General features: G+C 38.8%; 1 long non-coding RNA gene across 1 annotated transcript; it reads left to right on the top strand.

The window, feature by feature from the left end:
- Positions 1 to 1,242: 1,242 nt before the first annotated feature.
- LOC119027632 lies at positions 1,243 to 17,811 on the top strand. The gene is made up of 4 exons (XR_005077443.1): positions 1,243 to 1,273; positions 1,484 to 1,843; positions 4,277 to 4,689; positions 17,698 to 17,811. It is a non-coding gene; the product is annotated as an uncharacterized LOC119027632 (long non-coding RNA).
- The last annotated feature ends 1,110 nt before the right edge of the window (positions 17,812 to 18,921 follow it).

Genomic DNA, 18,921 nt, shown 5'->3' with positions numbered 1-18,921 from the left:
GTTCTTTGGAGCGCAGAGAATAATTTGCAGCTGACTTTATGGTTTCATTGTGATGTTTCAAACACATCTGGATATAGAGGAGAATAAATGTTAAATATTTGTTCAACAACTTAAATGCCTGTGGTTTGACTAGCTTGGCGCGTCACTCATGTATACTTCGAATGACCTATCGCCTTATAACTGCTTAGTATCGTGACGTGAGACAGTCAGTTTATGAAGAATCTGTGAATGTAAGTACCTTTTCATGTCCAAACCAGCTAGGACTGTAAATTGTATGTGACTATGTTAAGCTACACTTTTAATTGCATCGGTACAGTGACTGTGAGGATTAAATTGGTGCAACTAGCAAAGCTGATTGTTGACTTTTACCTCGATGTTATTATATCTACCTCGATTAATTCCTGTGACGTTATCATAGCAGCAGATACATTCAAATACAAGTACGATCAAAATACCAGGGTCAACATAGAACAAAATACGTGTTATATACCATATGCAAAAAGCAATAAAGTACTGTATACCATAAAATGCTTAAGCAGTTATAAAGTAAGTTGAAATACTGAGGTAAATCAAATAAAATACTGAGGTAAGTGGAACATAATAAGTGTAAGATCTACTCAGTTAAACACATTCATTCATCAGTATCCAGTCAAACAGTCAGTTGTGAGCTCCTGATGTCCTGTGAGACAGTGATGTGAATGATGAATCAGTGTCACATGTTTACAACATAGTATAAGTTTTATACACCAGTCTGAATCACTGAAGAAGTGAAATATAAATGGGAAACTTATGTGGTCACCATCGCACACATATGCAGCACACTGTGCTGTATTTTCAGGGGCATTTCAAGTGTTTTCATTGTGAAAAACTGAAGAAGCAAAAAAAGTGTTTTTATGGTGAAGTTAAATGATTTTCTGTTTTCTTTATTTACTTTGTTGAGCCACAGAGCTGCTGATGTTTTACACCGTCAAAGCTCTTGGACTGAACTCTTCATCCTCACAGTTTGATCACGTGCGCCATCTTGTGTCAGAAGTGCAATACAGCAGCTTAGCTTTAGTACCAAGACTGCGTCCAGTAAAGAAGTCCTTGTGTGTAATGAGCAGGATAATAAAGACAAAGGAGTATTGTAAAGACTAAAGACAGACTGTAGATGTTGGTTGTGGTACATGTGAGGACTGAACTGTGATCACATGACTCTTCACCTCTGTCTCCTCTCACAGGGAGAAGATGATCTGCAGGATCCTGCTGCTCATCAGCCTCAACTGTGTCTGTGGTTAGTTTACAGCTTCACTTTATTACACTGTGATTCAATCAATCAGTTAAAGTCGCCCACATGTGAGCAAACAGTTGATGTTGATGAGCCTCTGCAGCTCTGAGACGTCACTAAACTGTCCACAGAAACATGTAGATGGAGTTTAAAGGCTGCCATGTTAAAGCTGTCAGTGTGTCTGCTCCTCACTTTCCCTCTCTGTCTCCTCAACAGGAACATTTGTAGTGAATGTGACACAGACCTCCTATCAGGCAGAGGAGAACCACAACATCACACTGGAATGGACGTTCACAACCACAGCTGACACTTCAACAGACTCCCTTTTAATATTCTGTGAGATGAGAACTGATCACAAAGTCTCAGTCCTGTTTTTACTACAAGGAGGTGTTGTGGTCCCAGAGTCTCAGGATCAGCAGTTTGTAGGACGAGTCCATTTGGACAAAGATGCCCTCAGTGACGGACGACTCAGACTTCATGTGTCCAGACTCAGCACTGAGGACTCAGGCTGGTACCTGTGTGATGTGAGGACAAACTATGGTGTGGACTCAGGTGAATGTCGGCTCAACGTCTCTGGTAAGTTGGTTGAGAACTTTATTAACAGGTTCAATTCAGCAGCTTTTTTGGATCAACAAGAACCCAAAGAAATGGATGTGAATTACCATCTACTGTGAACTGGGACTGACAGCAGCAGTGGTCGTTGTGTGGTTTCTTTGTCGCCTTTTATTTATTCACTGTCTAAGAAACAAAGTCCAGTGGAGGATTATAGAAAGGTTACAGCTCAGCAGGATCAGTGGAAACGGTTGAAACACATCCTGCCTGTTGTTCAGTAAGTGTCTGTAATAAAAGAGTCAGAGGAGATAAACAGTAATGGAGTTGACCAAGGAAACCTTGTTCTTCACCTTTGTTGTCCATTATTTTGACAAGACATCTCATCAAACTCTGTCACTCATTAGACAGATCTGAAATCTGCTCTGTGTTCACTTTACTGAAATAATGCTGAGAAACATGTGTAACTCTGCACATTTTATGTTGTTGCCTATATGATTAATAAGATATGACATTAACATTGACACTATATCTTGTAAATGTATTGCTCACCTCTTAACTGGAGCACATAAGACGGAGCACATTACTCCCATTCTGGCCTCCCTCCACTGGCTGCCTGTGCACTGTAGAGTTCATTTTCAAGATTCTTTTATTTGTTTTTTACAGACGAGCTCCCTCACTGTCCATTTTTAAAACTAATCTTAAAACCCATCTTTATTCTTCAGCTTTCAACCCAGCATGAGACCCTGCTCTTGTTTTAGTGTCTTATTGTTTTTATTGTTTGTTTTTTTTTAATTGTCTTTTATGTTTTTATGTTTTATGTTGTATTTCCTATTTATGTACTGCACTTTGCCCCAGTTATGGCTGCTTTAAAGTGCGTTATAAATCAAGTTGAGTTGAGTTGAGTTGAGTTGAGTTGAGTTGAGTTGAGTTGAGTTGAGTATATCCTGTACTGGCCTCCTGTAGGATGTAAAGAAGAATCAGGTGAACTATAGAACAGAGAACATTCAGTTAAAGTTAAAACATGAAATTAACTGAAGAACAGTGAACCACTGAAAACATTAGAAACATTTGTAAAGACATTTGTCATATTTTCAGCTGCAGTCATGTCTTAATGTCACAGCAGCAACTGTAACAACATGTGGATCAGCTGCTGCTGCAGAGAAGATCAGATACATCATCAGCTGTGAGCTCCAGTTTGATTTACTCACAGTCTGTGCAGTTTGACACAAAGTCTCTCTGAGTCTTCTTGAGAAAACATAAACTGAAGGCAGTTACAAACTGCTTTACAGGACACATTAATAACTGGTAACATCACAGTGGTGATTCTGAACGTAACTGAGTCCGATGACCTGTCTCCATTTTCAGTCCTGTCATTCAAATTGAAAGCACGTCATGCATGAGAAACAGTTCATACAAGAAGTTAAACTGAAGAGTTATTTACACAAAGACCCTCTACTTTTACTAGAAAAAACCTAAATGAGGAGCCAGCTGGCTGAACGGAAATCACCAGGCAGCAAGTATTTATAATGAATAAAATGTCTGAAATGTATTTAAAGGTGCAATATGGCTGAATTTGACCACCTGTCAGATTCATACCCCAACTGCTAACTGCTGCAAACTGTAGCTGTTGTTGGCTCATCCACTCAGGTAGCTGTGCAGTGTCTGAAGCACCGGGGGAGTGTTGGTGTTAACAACGCCAGAACAGGAGCTATAGACCGGGATGGGCCGATGGATTTTGAAATCGATGTGACAAAATGTAACTTCCTGGAGAAAGATTGGTTGATGTTGAGTTTCATCTCATCTAATAATGACACCTTTGACTGGCAGCTCGGATCAGACATTAAAACAAAATGTCAGAATGTGATGACTTGTAGATGAGACGTCACAATCAACTATCTTTCTCCAGGAAGTTACAGTTTGTTTCTTCAGCGTCACCATTTGGAATTTTAAATATATCACATAATCCACTGTACAGTTTGGTTACTATGAACTTAATATTTTAATCTATTTTCAGATCTCTGTACACTAGGAATGTTTGATGAATGAGTTTGACATTTTGGAGATACAAAGTGAAAACCTGACGAAGCAGCAACATTACATGAAGCACACAATGTTGGATAATTCACTATGAACACACGGAAATAATTCTAAACTAAATCTAAACTCAACTAAAATTCTGAAGAACAAAGTTTGTTTCTGTTCAGCAGGTTTTGGTAAATACGTCAGTACATTTGCTACAGTGCCACTGCATGGCCATGTGGTGTAACTTCTGTTAGGTGACTAGCAGCTGGTTGTGAGAAGAATATTTACTAGTTGTTGTCTGTTAAGTCACTTATTCTCTCCTTTCTTCGTTTTCTGAATTGCTGAGGTATAAATGTTTATGATGTGGTGGTTTGACTCTAACAAGTTGACGCTGCTGATATCAGATACTAACACTGGGTTTCTGTCTTCATGCAGATGCAGAACACACAGCAGGAGGGCAGAAGAGGGAAGTGACATCACACGATTGGAGCAAAGTTGAAATGGTTCTCAGAGCCGTTCCCTTTGGAGCATTATTATTCGCTAATCTAATAGTTCTCTTCATTGCAGCTGAAAGATTTTTGGCAGCTGTCATTCATCAAGGTAATAATAGTAAAAAAGATGAAAATCACAACAAATCTGCTCATACTGACAACTGCAATCATGTTAAAAGAGATTTGTTTCTGAGTTCTGTGAGCTGCTGATGTACAGGAACAGATCTATGGTCTGATATTTCATTGGTTTGATGACGAACTGACAAACATATGTGTGATTCATGACACAATTCAGACAGGATCAATGTGAATGTGTCTGACAGCAGGCAGCCTCTTGAAACTGTCAGTGAACATCAGGTCTCATCATGTTGTACTGCAGCTGTCAGGTCAAAGTGCAGATTGATGTGAAAAGGATCCACTGCATTATGACTCAACATAACTGGAACATTAACAACAGAAGCAGTTCACCAGCATGAACACATTGAACACTGTTTAAAACTCATGATTCATTTAGTTTGGCAACATTTGTGTAAAATCACAGATATATTGTGTGGGTATAAAACCACAGAACTCTGAAATTTCACATTTGAACCTTTTGTCGAGGTACTTTAAGATTTGACATCTGCATGTTTTACTCATGTGTAATGATGCACTTGGTGAACGTGTGTAATCCAGGAGTTGACTGCATTTCTTATGAAGATAATCATTTCTCAGTATTTGTTGTACATGATCTCTAATAAAATCCAGCAGGTCAGCAGGCAGCATCGCCTCTTTGTGTCCTTCAGACCTCAAACACACAGATTCTGTACAGAGATGGTTCATGTGAGGAGTGTCCAGGGTCAAACACACTTTTGACAGCAAACAGGAGTATTTGATTGTAATAATATCTTAAAATAATGACCTGACCAAAAACTGCTGGAAGAGAAGACAAAATCATAAAGATGCACCCAGTTCACTTCAAAATAGCTTCCAGACAAACCACCAAATAATGAAATATAATGAACTCTGAAGTCAAGAAAAATGACAACGTAAACTTTGACTTGATCTGATTTAACTTTGTTTATGACTAATTAACACTCTGAACTGAATATTGGATTTCCTCAGCTGTAGGAGTCCGATAAACCAAAAACTAGGCTGAATACAATGTGATTGTCTGAAGTGAATTAACTTTGTGGATCATATGTAACTAATAAACATCACAGCAGAGGAGAGGAGACCTAATTCACCTGCAGTATCTGATTCTTTTAATTTGTGGGTGACAGTCATGAACATCGACCATGTGATGAAGTCACCAGGAACAACAGTATATCAGACTCCCTTAACATATCACGTGATTTTAAGAGTTGGTGCATGAGGAGAAACTTAAACAGCGACAACAAATTGTATGTCACTGATGCTTTAAAAAAAAAATAGATAAAAAATCAGCATTAAATACAAAACATTAAGATGTTTCTTTCCTTCTAAAAAGTCAGTTTGTGGCCTCATCACTGTTGAAACTGTGTGAGGTTACAACGTTTATTTTCTTTTAGTTATATATCACATTCCCGCTGTTAACACGCACAATTTTACAGTTAACAGTTACCAGCATAAGCTGCTTCTCTTTCCATCAGGGGAAAAGTTGAGTGTTTCCCATCATGCACTGTGTTCTGTGGAGAGAAGAGAAAAATGTGCAGCTGTCTGTATGATACAATTCTGATGCTTCAAACACATATTGATATACACGAGAGGAAGGTGGATATTGAATAACTCAAACAACTGTAGGTTCAATTCCAACTAGAAACCCATGGCCCAGTTAGATGCTCACCCATCTAAAGATGAATTTGACATGATTTCTTTGACAAAAATTCACGGTAAGTGTTGGGGATTGTAAGGTATGTATACAAATCAACAGATGGAATCGCTTCAGATTTTGAAATGCTGTTTTTAAGAATTTGTCATATAGTTTATCTTTTTATGTATACTGATACTTAACATTGTCCTCTGCTTCACAGTTCCACAACAAACAAGGGCAAACTTATAAAACAATAAACATCAACTAATATAGCTGCTGTATTGTACTTATGTCTCAAGATTGTGCTGGTAGTTGACCTGTTTGCCAGCTGCTAATAGCATCTAGCTGCCACATGGAAACACTGCAGAACTGGTGCTGCTCCTGCAGACAGATGGAAGCTGTGAATCTGGGACATGGTGACATGTTGTCAGTGTTGTAACACTGATACATTAGAAATACATATAAACATCCATATAAAGCCATGAGAAAACAACTGATGATAAATACAAACAAGCTTGAATACATAATTATCAAGACAGACTATTTGGTGTTTATTATTAAAATCTTCTCACATGCAGGACTTCCACAAAGGGCAATTATGTTTTTTGCTGGATAGCTCTCACAGAGTTGTCTTACTCACAAACTTCTACTAATTTCTAGGGTGAGTGTGTTTAGTGTTTTCAGTTTATGCTGAAAACAACTACACATTCTCTTTCAGTCGTTCTTCACCACAGGATGTATGGTTTAATGTTTTTACATTTCCAAAAGTGAACTGCTTCTTATTTTTTAAAAACCCTTCCCATGTAGATACTGGGACTTCCTCATTTATCCTGAGCAGACACTTCAGTGTGTTGTGGTCTAAGTTTCTGATGCACATTTAGTGTTAGTGTGCATTTGTCAAATAACATCTTAAGTTGTCCCCTTCCCAGCGTCCTCTCATTAATATCGACATGTGATTGAAGCATCAGAATTAAATCATACAGACAGCTGCAGACTTTTCCCTTCTCTCCACAGAACACAGTGCATGATGGGAAACACTCAGCTTTTCCCCTGATGGAAAGAGGATGGTTTGAAGTTTTCTTTATGTTTAAATGTAACTACATGATTTTAATTGACCTATTAAATGATACCATATTGATAAAACCGCTTCTTACTGCAAACAAAAAGCCTCTAGGACATCGTAATCGACACATTAAACCACCTCAGCTGGAATAAAAGACATTTCAGATGGTTTTCCCTCCTAAACTTCTAATGAATTTCTTTGATATAAATATCATTTCCTATTTAAATGTATTTGATATTTATATTATATTATATTCATACAATCTCATATAGGTAATACATGATGTTTCTTTATTGATCCGTCTTGGGAGAAATTCACAGGTAACACAGCAGTAAAGAGGGAAATAAGTAACAAAGAATAAAATCACAATTTCAACAAAAATATAAGAAAAACATACTGGAATGGACGTTCACAACCACAGCTGACACTTCACCCGACTCCCTTTTTATCTTCTGTGAGATGAAAACTGATCACAAAGTCTCAGTCCTGTTATGTCCACATGAAGGTGTTGAGGTCCCGGTGTCTTGAAATCAACAGTTTGTAGGAAGAGTTCATTGGGACAAAGACGTCCTCAGAGATGGACGACTCAGACTTCATGTATCCAGACGCAGGACTGAGGACTCAGGCTGGTACCTGTGTGATGTGAAGACAAACTATGGTGTGGACTTTGATGAATGTGGGCTCAATGTTTCTGGTAAGTTGAAAAGAGTAAGAATAAAAAGAGTCAGTTTGTGGCCTCATCGCTGTCGAAGCCTGTGTGAAGTTTTTTGTGTTGTCAGTCTTTTACTGATATATCAGATTTTTACCATAAACGTGCAATTTTACAAATACATTTAGCAGTATCTAATATAAGCAGCTTCTCGTTCCATCAGGGGAAAAGTTGAGTGTTTCCCATCATGCACTGTGTTCTGTGGAGAGCAGAGAATAATTTGCAGCTGACTTTATGGTTTCATTGTGATGTTTCAAACACATCTGGATATAGAAGAGAATAAATGTTAAATATTTGTTCAACAACTTAAATGCCTGTGGTTTGACTAGCTAGTGGAAAACCATGATCCAGTCACATGGTGACCAGTTAAAAAAGGAAGTTGGCGCGTGAAGTCATATGAACTCTGCGATCATGTGTATACAGAGGGGTATATATTCTCCACATGAACCACCACCTTAAAAGTGCGTAGTAACGTGTTAAAGTAAAGTGATAGTATAAGAAGAAATTCCAAATGTAAGTATCTTATGATGTGTAAACTAGCGAATAGAGTAAATTGTATGTGTCTATGTTAAGCTACACTTCCAATTGCGTCAGTACTGTGACTGTCTGGATTAAACTGGTGAAACTAGCAAAGCTGATTGTTGACTGTTATCTCGATTTTATTATGTCTACCTCGATTAATTCTTGTGACGTTATCATAGCAGCAGATACATTCAAATACAAGTACAAAAATACCAGGGTCAACATAGAAAAAAAAAATACGTATTATATACCATATGCAAAAAGCAATAAAATACTGTATACTATAAAATGCTTAGACAGTTATAAAGTAAGTTAAACTACTGAGGTAAATCAAATAAAATGCTGAGGTAGTTGCAACATCATGTGTAAGATCTACTCAGTTAAACACATTCATTCATCCGTATTCAGTCAAACAGTGAGTTGTGAGCTCCTGATGTCCTGTGTGACAGTGACGTGAATGATGTATCAGTGTCACATGTTTACAACATAGTATAAGTTTTATACATCAGTTTGAATCACTGAAGAAGTGAAATATAAATGGGAAACTTATGTGGTCACCATCACACACATATGCAGCACACTGTGCTGTATTTTCTGTTCTTCACCAATAGATGGCGCCATTGTTGCTTCTGGAGTGGTCCACGTATTTTCGGGGCACTTAAAGTGTTTTCATTGTGAACAACTGAAGGTGCAAAAAAAGTGTTTTTATGGTGAAGTTAAATGATTTTCTGTTTTCTTTATTTCCTTTGTTGAGTCACAGAGCTGCTGATGTTTTACGCCGTCAAAGCTCTTGGACTGAACTCTTCATCTTCACAGTTTAAACACTGGCGCCATCTTGTGTCAGAAGTGCAATACAGCAGCTTAGCGTTAGTATCAAGACTGCGTCCGGTAAAGAAGTCCTTGTGTGTAATGAGCAGGATAATAAAGACAAAGGAGTATTGTAAAGACTAAAGACAGACTGTAGATGTTGGTTGTGGTACATGTGAGGACTGAACTGTGATCACATGACTCTTCACCTCTGTCTCCTCTCACAGGGAGAAGATGATCTGCAGGATCCTGCTGCTCATCAGCCTCAACTGTGTCTGTGGTTAGTTTACAGCTTCACTTTATTACACTGTGATTCAATCAGTCAGTTAAAGTCGAAAAACTGTCCACAGAAACATGTAGATGGAGTTTAAAGGCTGCCATGTTAAAGCTGTCAGTGTGTCTGCTCCTCACTTTCCCTCTCTGTCTCCTCAACAGGAACATTTGTAGTGAATGTGACACAGACCTCCTATCAGGCAGAGGAGAACCACAACATCACACTGGAATGGACGTTCACAACCACAGCTGACACTTCCCCTGACTCTCTTTTTATCTTCTGTGAGATGGTAGCTAATCACAAAGTCTCAGTCCTTTTTGAACTACATGGAGGTGTTGTGGTCCCAGAGTCTCGGGATCAACAGTTTGTAGGACGAGTCCAGTGGGACAAAGACGTCCTCAGAGATGGACGACTCAGACTTCATGTGTCCAGACTCAGGACTGAGGACTCAGGCTGGTACCTGTGTGATGTGAAGACAAACTATGGTGTGGACTTTGGTGAATGTTGGCTCAACGTCTCTGGTAAGTTGGTTGAGGAGAAGTCAGCAGAACTTGAACAGTTTCAATTCAGCAGCTTTTTTTGATCAATAAGAACCTGAAGAAAAGTATTGAAGATGACCATTATTCTTCACATCATTCTCACAGTATCTGAGAAATATGTCAATTCAGCTGTTCTGTTGTTTGGTCTCTTTACAGCAGCGAGGAATTGGCCCGAATCTGAGAGACCCACCACAGACACACCTGAGAGACCCAACAGCGTCAGTTGGGGAATGATCTTCCTCTACTGTGGACTGGGACTGAAAGCAGCAGTGGTCATTGTGTGGTTTCTTCATCATCTTCATTTATTCACTGTCCACTGTCCAGTGGAAGATTTAAGAAAAGTTACATCTCAGCAGGATCACTGTGAACAGTTTGATCAGCGTAGCAGAAGGTTAACTCATCCATAAAACACATCCTGCCTTCATATTGTTCAGTAAGTGTCCATGAGTGTCAGAGGAGATAAACGATAATAGAGTTGATGAAGGAAACATTGTTCTTCACCTTTGTTGTCCATTATTTTGACAGGACTTCTCATCAAACTCTGTCACTTATTAGACAGATCTGAAATCTGCTCTGTGTTCACTTTACTGAAATAATGCTGAGAAACATGTCGACCTCATGCACCACATGTAGCAACTCTGTGCATTTTATATTGTTAACTTTTCCATTTCCAGCTCTATATGATTGATTAGCCCTTAATAAGATATGACATTAACACTGACAGTATATCCTGTATATCCTGTACTGGCCTCCTGCAGGATGTAAAGAAGAATCAAGTGAAATTTAGAGCAGAGAACATTCACTTTGCGTTGTATGTTTGTTATGTTCACATTTCCGTTTGTGTTGTTTTATTATCAAGATTTTATTTACTGTCTAGATTTTAAGAACAGATTTAACTTTCCCTCGTGGAACTTTAACGTCTTCTTGTTGTAATGCTGCAGTTCAAACTGAAATGAAGCGCTGCTGTTTGATTTGTGTTTGTCCATTCAACATCCTTCACTGTCAGATCTCTAAATGTCACAGCTGGTTCAGTTAATCACTGTATGGAGAGTTTTCACTCTGTGCCTTCCGATCGTTACAGTACACTGCCTCTCCTAATGTTCTGTTTATAATGTGTACATACTGTAAATAAATCTATATTTATATGAGAGATGTTGTTTTGACTCCTCTCTAAGTCTGTTAATATCCCAGGAGATGTAAAGTCAAAGAGTTTATCAGCAACAACGTTTAAATAATAAACTTTATTAACACTCTGAAACAGTTACAAACTGACTTTCAGGCCACATTAATGAATAGAATATAAAAAGACAGACAAGAGATGAATCAGTGTGGTTTTATTGCTTCAATGTGTCACAAATCACATAATGAAAAATACAAATGGTAACATATTTTCAAATGGCGTTTTGAGTTCTTGGAGACATTTATTAACTTAATATAAATCTTTTTTAAAATTTTTTTTAAAAGCTGAATATTTGAAAAGTACAAGGCTGAAAGAGCTTAAAACGCTGAACATTTTGATTGTTTCTCTAGCTGAATGTATGCTGAATTAGTAGTAGAACGAAATTTGAAAAATTCCTCATAAAAATAAATGGGAAAGATTTTTTAGAAAAAGCTGGACATTTTAATAGTTGAATGGTTTCTGTAGTTTAATCTTTGTAGCTCTGACCCGCTGCCATCACCTGAAGGACTCACACAGAACCGTGTCTCACCTGAACCACCTGAAGCAGACGGCTGGACTCCACCTGAGACGTTCAGGGACATCCAGAGGACACAGTGACTCTCAGACACGACCCGTGTTCCTGTTTCATCCTCAGCCAAGAACAGTCGCATCAGAGAGCATGATGGGAGCACAGCTGCCGGAGTCAACGCATGACCCGGTGTGTGTGTGTGTGTGTGTGTGTCGTCATCATTTAGAAGCTCATTTTACTTTTATCAGCAATCAGATGAAAATAAAAAGAAATAAAATTGATTGCAGGCTGATAACATTTTGACCCTGGACATTCACACACATGTGAATATATGAATAATTCACTTTTACTTTTTGATACTTCAGTTTATTTAATATCAGATGCTGTAAGAACTATTCTAGTAATATGTGTCTTATCATTTAAACATGATATCTCAGTGTTTATTGATGGTTGACGTGGCAGCTCTGGATTTAATCTCCATGACAACAAACATCCAAACATAGCAGTGGTGGGCGAAGACGGTCTGTGAAAGTCATCAGCTGCATGTAGTGCTGCTCAGTTTCTCCACCTGCACAGAACCACAGAGGGAACTGAACCGACACATGCTACTTGTTCTGCAAACACAAATACCACATTTTTTGTACTGTTGTGTTTTGAACTTCCGGGCCACCGTAGAGCAGCTACAGAGAAGATTTCAGCCAAGTTCACTCCACAGTGTCGCCTCCAGGGATCCGACATGTTCCGTCACATTGTAACAGATGTTCAGATGGATTGGCATTCTTATTTATTTTTTATTTCTTGTATGTAAAAACCACAGGAGCCGATGAAACAGGTGTCATATTTATTATTCAGATCAGAGAGTAAGAGATGTGTTTGACAGGTACTTTATAGTTCATACTTGTTCTGTCAGCACCAGACAAGCTGCGGGCAGGGACAACAAAAATATAAATAAATACAATAAAAATATATAAATAAAGAGGATTTGAGACCGAACAATTCTTTGCTCAGCCATTTTTTATTTGTTAACTGAAACATCTATAAGAGCTTTGTTGGTTCTCCACTGTGTGCTGTTAGACAAGGAATCAGTTGTGTGTGTGTGTGTGTGTGTTTTAGTGTGTGTTTGTGTGCGTGTGCGTGTTTGAGATCAAAGCAACAGAATCAGACCAATAGAATAGAACCAATAGCATCCAGCCAATAGAATCAAAGCAATAGAATCAAAGCCAAACAGAACCTCCGTTCCATCAAAGCAACATTCCATTCTGATTTAACAGTAGGTCAACAGGACAACATCTCTTCAGTCCAGCTCTTAGTCTACCACTGACACAGCTGTGAAAACGTGAGAGCACTAACACAACGAGGAGCGTAACGAGAAAGACGTCTGATACGGACAATTCTTTTCAGAGACAACAGCATTTTTCTGAGTCAGATTATACCAGGCGAATAAAATGGACTCTAAGGAGCACCACAGAGAAATGTCTTGGCAAGGTCTTCATCAAGAGGACGAAGACACAAAGTCGAGGCAGAAAAGGCCGATACATGTGTATGAAATCCCTCCCAACAGGGTAAAAGAAATAACCACAGAGATAGAGAAGCAGTTAAAAAGCAGCGGTGATGAAACTGTTAGCAATCTAAAGATAGCTACTCAGCTGAGAGCTAACACCAGGCAGAAGTTTCAAACTGACCTCGAGGTGGAGAAGGACAAACACGAGCTTCTTAGAGCTGAGCTCCAGGTGGAGAAGCAGAATAACAACCTTCTCCAAGAAAAACTGGACAGAATCAGTGAGCCACACCATGATATCAGCCAATGGTATGAAACTGAAATCATGATGGTGAGACAACACGCTGAAACTCTCCAGCAGGAGCTTGACGAGGAAGCCAAGGCTCACAAAAACTCATTGCTGAAATGCGTGGGGCTGCTTGACAGCGTTAATGCTGAGTGGGCTGACCTCCGTCACAAGATGACCAAAAAGGAGGAATATTATAAGAGACAGCTGGAGCTTGAAAAACAGCTTAATATTCAGATCTCTCTCAACGTTGAGCTCTCCGCAGAGCTCGAGGTCTTGAGAGACTCTAAAGTCCCCAAGCAGAAGCCATGTGAGCAGGAGTCCATCTCTACTGCACCGTACCCTGAACTTTCAGACGAGACTCAAGTCCTTGAGGAGGAGCTGTGTGACCAGCAGGCGTCCACCTCCACTGCAGCATTCCTTAAACTGATTGATTTGTCTCTGGACTCTGAGGAGGAGCTGCTGCACCAGTGGGTGTTGACTTATACAGCACCGGCCCTTAAAGAGTTTGACTTGTCCTTAGACTTTGAGGACGAGGACCTGTGTGATGAGTGGGGGCTCCCCTTAATATCACCGGATCTTCAACAGTTTGACGCGTCTCTAGACTTTGATGAGGAGGAGCGGTGTGACCAGCAGCTGTCGACCTGGCCTCCAAACTGTTGTGCACCCAATTCGACTGAGCATCCATCGAACGTGCTGGAACAAGTCTGATCCATGAGGGTCCCACCTCGCATCCCAGAGGAATCAAAGGACCCAGACACCTCTGGATACCCTCAGAGGTTCCGTGTCCATGACCCGACAGGTCAGAGCCAAGTTCACTCCACAGTGTCGCCTCCAGGGATCCGACATGTTCCGTCACATCATAACAGATGTTCAGATGGATTGGCATTCTTATTTATTTTTTATTTCTTGTATGTAAAAACCACAGGAGCCGATGAAACAGGTGTCATATTTATCAATGATCAGAGCGTAAGAGATGTGTTTGACAGGTACTTTATATTTCATACTTGTTCTGTTAGCACCAGACAAGCTGCGAGCAGGGACAGCAAAAACATAAATAAATACAATAAAAATATAAAAATAAAGTGGATTTGAGACCGAACAATTCTTTGCTCAGACATTTTTTATTTGGTTACTGAAACATCTATAAGAGCTTTGTTGGTTCTCCACTGTGTGCTGTTAGACAAGGAATCAGGTGTGTGTGTGTGTGTGTGTGCATGTGTGTGTGTTTGAGATCAAAGCAACAGAATCAGACCAATAGAATCGAACCAATAGCATCCAGCCAATAGAATCAAATGTCAGCAGGTGGCGCCAGTGGTTTCCAACCTGTGACAACATGTGGATCAGCTGCTGCTGCAGAGAAGATCAGATACATCATCAGCTGTGAGCTCCAGTTTGATTTATTCACAGTCTGTGCAGGAAGAGGAGGATAACTGAAGCATAAAGAGTGTGTTGGTCTTGTTTTCTCTACCTTAATGATAGCTGACAACATTTTGTTTTTTATTAAATAGTCTTGTAAAACATGACCTATGGGTTGTAGGCCTGCCGTCGATTTTCCAACACATTACTTTGTGTTTCCAGTTTGACACAAAGTCTCTCTGAGTCTTCTTGAGAAAACATAAACTGAAGGCAGTTACAAACTGCTTTACAGGACACATTAATAACTGGTAACATCACAGTGGTGATTCTGAACGTAACTTAGCCCGATGACCTGTCTCCATTTTCAGTCCTGTCATTCAAATTGAAAGCACGTCACGCATGAGAAACAGTTCATACAAGAAGCTAAACTGAAGAGTTATTTATACAAACACCCTCTACTTTTACTAGAAAAACCTAAATGAGGTTTTGGCTGAACGGAAATCACCAGGCAGCGAATCTTTATGATGAATAAAACGTCTCAAATGTATTTAAAGGTGCAATATGGCTGAATTTGGCCACCTGTCAGATTCATATCCAAACTGCTAACTGCTGCTAACTGTAGCTGTTGTTGACTCATCCACTCAGGTAGCTGTGCAGTGTTTGAAGCACCGGGGGAGTGTTGGTGTTAACAACGCCAGAACAGGAGCTATAGACCGGGATGGACAGTTGGATTTTGACATTGATGTGACAAAATGTAACTTCCTGGAGAATGATTTGTTGATGTTGTGTTTCATCTCCGGGTCGTCTAATAATGACACCTTTGACTGGCAGCTCGGATCAGACGTTAAAACAAAATATCAGAATCTGATGACCTGTAGATGAGACGTCACAATCAACTATCTTTCTCCAGGAAGCTACAGTTTGTTGCTTCAACATCACCATTTGGAATTTTAAATATATCACATAATCCACTGTACTGTTTGGTTAATATGAACTTAATATTTTAATCTATTTTCAGATCTCTGTACACTAGGAATGTTTGATGAATGAGTTTGACATATTTTGGAGACACAAACTGAAAACTGCCCAAAAACTGCTGGAGACAGACAAAATCAGAAAGATGCACCCAGTTCACTTCAAAATATCTTCCAGACAAACCACCAAATAATGAAATATAATGAACTCTGAAGTCAAGAAAAATGACAACGTAAAATTTGAGTTGATCTAACTTAACTTTGTTTATGACTAATTAACACTCTGAACTGAATACTGGATTTCCTCATAAACAGACCACAGACAGTTCAGCTGTAGGAGTCCAATAAACCAAAAACTGGGCTGAATATAATGTGATTATTTTATATTAATGAAGTTCTTGGTTCACATGTAGCCAATAAATATCACAGCAGAGGAGAGGACACCCAATCCACCTGCAGTACCTGATTCCTTCAATTTGTGGGTGACAGTCATGAACGTGGATGATGTGATTATTTTTTTTGTTTTGTTTTTTTTACCCATATATCACATTTTCACATTAAACATGTCGAGTCTAACAAATACAGTTAACAGTAACTAATATAGCTGCTGTATTGTACTTCTGTCACAACATGGCTCTGGTAGTTGAACTGTCCAACCAGCTGCTAATAGCATCTAGCTGCCACATGGAAACACTGCAGAACTGGTGCTGCTCCTGCAGACAGATGGAAGCTGTGAATCTGGGACATGGTGACATGTTGTCAGTGTTGTAACACTGATACATTAGAAATACATAGAAACAGTGTGTCCATATAATGTCATTAGAAAAAAGAGATGATAAACACAAATGAATACATACTTAAGAACACTGACTCTGTATAGTTTGCAATTTTAAAATCTTCTCTCTATCACACACACATACACACAAGATTTTAAGGGGACATTGTGTTTGTCATGAGATTGCCTGTATCAGTTTATTTTCTCATACAACCATGCCAAAGTGGACTTCAGAATTACAGGATTGGAGTCACATGACAAGTCTACTGTTGTGCAATCATGCATTTTTTTTTTTAACACAACTTCAGTTTAAGAGTGTACGTCATGTCTGCTCCTGCCTATCACTTCTTGTTTTTGAGGTTTCTGGTTTGCATTTCTTTCTTTTTCTTATTTCATCAAATTGGGAACAACTCTTTGAGAACATGAAGATGGAAGATAACCTTATAGTCCACTTTTGAATTTAGCCTGATCAGACACCTCACTGTGTTATGGTTTGGGTTTCTTGTGCACATTAACTATTAGTATGTATCTGTCAAATGACATTTTCAGATGCTTCCTTCCCAGCTTTCTCTCTTATGTATCAATATGTGATTCGAGCCTCAGAATTAAATCAAACAGACAGCTGCAGATTTGTCTCTTCTTTACATAAAGCACAATGCATGATGGGAAACACTCGACTTCTCCCCTGAAGGAAAGAAGATGGTTTGAAGTTTTCTTTATGTTTAAATGCAATTACATGATTTTCATTGACCTATTAAATGATACCATATTCGATAAAAAACAACTTCTGTCATATTAATGGATCTATTAACAGGACGTTCACATTATAATCAGAACACCGGGTAAAGGGAGTGCATTGTAACAATGTTCATCAGAAGGCAAAGATTAAAATAAAATGAAGACATCACTTCCTGTGTGTCCTGTAACATCACATAAGAAATTAGATCAAGCAGATCAGCACAACCTGAAACCTGATTTCTCAAACGGCACTGAAACAAGCTTGCGCTCCACCAGCACTTTTATCTGATAACATGAACTTTATTGCATATTATTCAAAGTACACTGTAGTGGAACTTGAAACTGGAGTCAGTGAACATCAGGTCTCATCATGTTGTACTGCAGCTGTCAGGTCAAAGTGCAGATTGATGTGAAAAGGATCCACTGCATTATGACTCAACATAACTGGAACATTAACAACAGAAGCAGTTCACCAGCATGAACACATTCAACACTGTTTAAAACTCATGATTCACGTAGTTTTACAATCATTTGTGTAAATCCAGAGTTATATTTTGTGGGTATAAAACAACAGAAATCTGAATTTTCACATTTGATTGTACTTCTGTCACAAGATTGTGCTGGTAGTTGACCTGTCTGCCAGCTGCTAATAGCATCCAGCTGCCACATGGAAACACTGCAGAACTGGTGCTGCTCCTGCAGACAGATGGAAGCTGTGAATCTGGGACATGGTGACATGTTGTCAGTGTTGTAACACTGATACATTAGAAATACATAGAAACATCCATATAAAGTCATGAGAAAACAACTGATGATAAATACAAACAAGCTTGAATACATAATTATCAAGACAGACTATTAAATGGTTATTATTAAAATCTTCTCAAATGCAGGACTGCCATAAAGGGAAATGTCACTTGCACAATAGCTATCACAGAGTTGACTTTCTCACAACACTTTCCACAAACCTCTCAAGCTTGCACATTTTTGACAGGTTTCATCCTAGCAAAGCATTACCACTTCTTCATTCAATCTTTAACTTCTCACAGCTTCTTTATAACTCTAAAAGTGGGACTTTCCTGTTTATGCCGAGCAGACACTTCAGTGTGTTGTGGTCTAAGTTTCTGATGCACATTTAGTATTAGTGTGCATTTGTAAAATGACACTTTAAGTTTTCCTCTTCCCAGCTTCGTCTCGTAAATATCGACATTGATTGAAGCATCAGAATTAACTCATACAGACAGCTGCAGACGTTTCTCTTCTCTCCACAGAACACAGTGCATGATGGGAAACACTTGGCTTTTCCTCTAATGGTAAGAGGATGGTTTGAAGTTTTCTTTATGTTTAAATGTAACTACATGATTTTAATTAACCTATTAAATGATACCATATTGATAAAACCGCTTCTTACTGCAAACAAAAAGCCTCTAGGACATCGTAATCGACACATTAAACCACCTCAGCTGGAATAAAAGACATTTCAGATGGTTTTCCCTCCTAAACTTCCAGACCAGACAAATTAGTGTATTTGAGAATGTTTTTTTAATGAATTTCTCTGATAGAAATATCATCCTCTATTTATATGT

This window comes from Acanthopagrus latus, chromosome 10 (genome assembly GCF_904848185.1).
Source record: "Acanthopagrus latus isolate v.2019 chromosome 10, fAcaLat1.1, whole genome shotgun sequence".
Classification (NCBI taxonomy): domain Eukaryota; kingdom Metazoa; phylum Chordata; class Actinopteri; order Spariformes; family Sparidae; genus Acanthopagrus; species Acanthopagrus latus.
The sequence above is the reverse complement of the archived record's forward strand: the minus strand, read 5'-3'. Positions and strand labels throughout refer to the sequence as shown.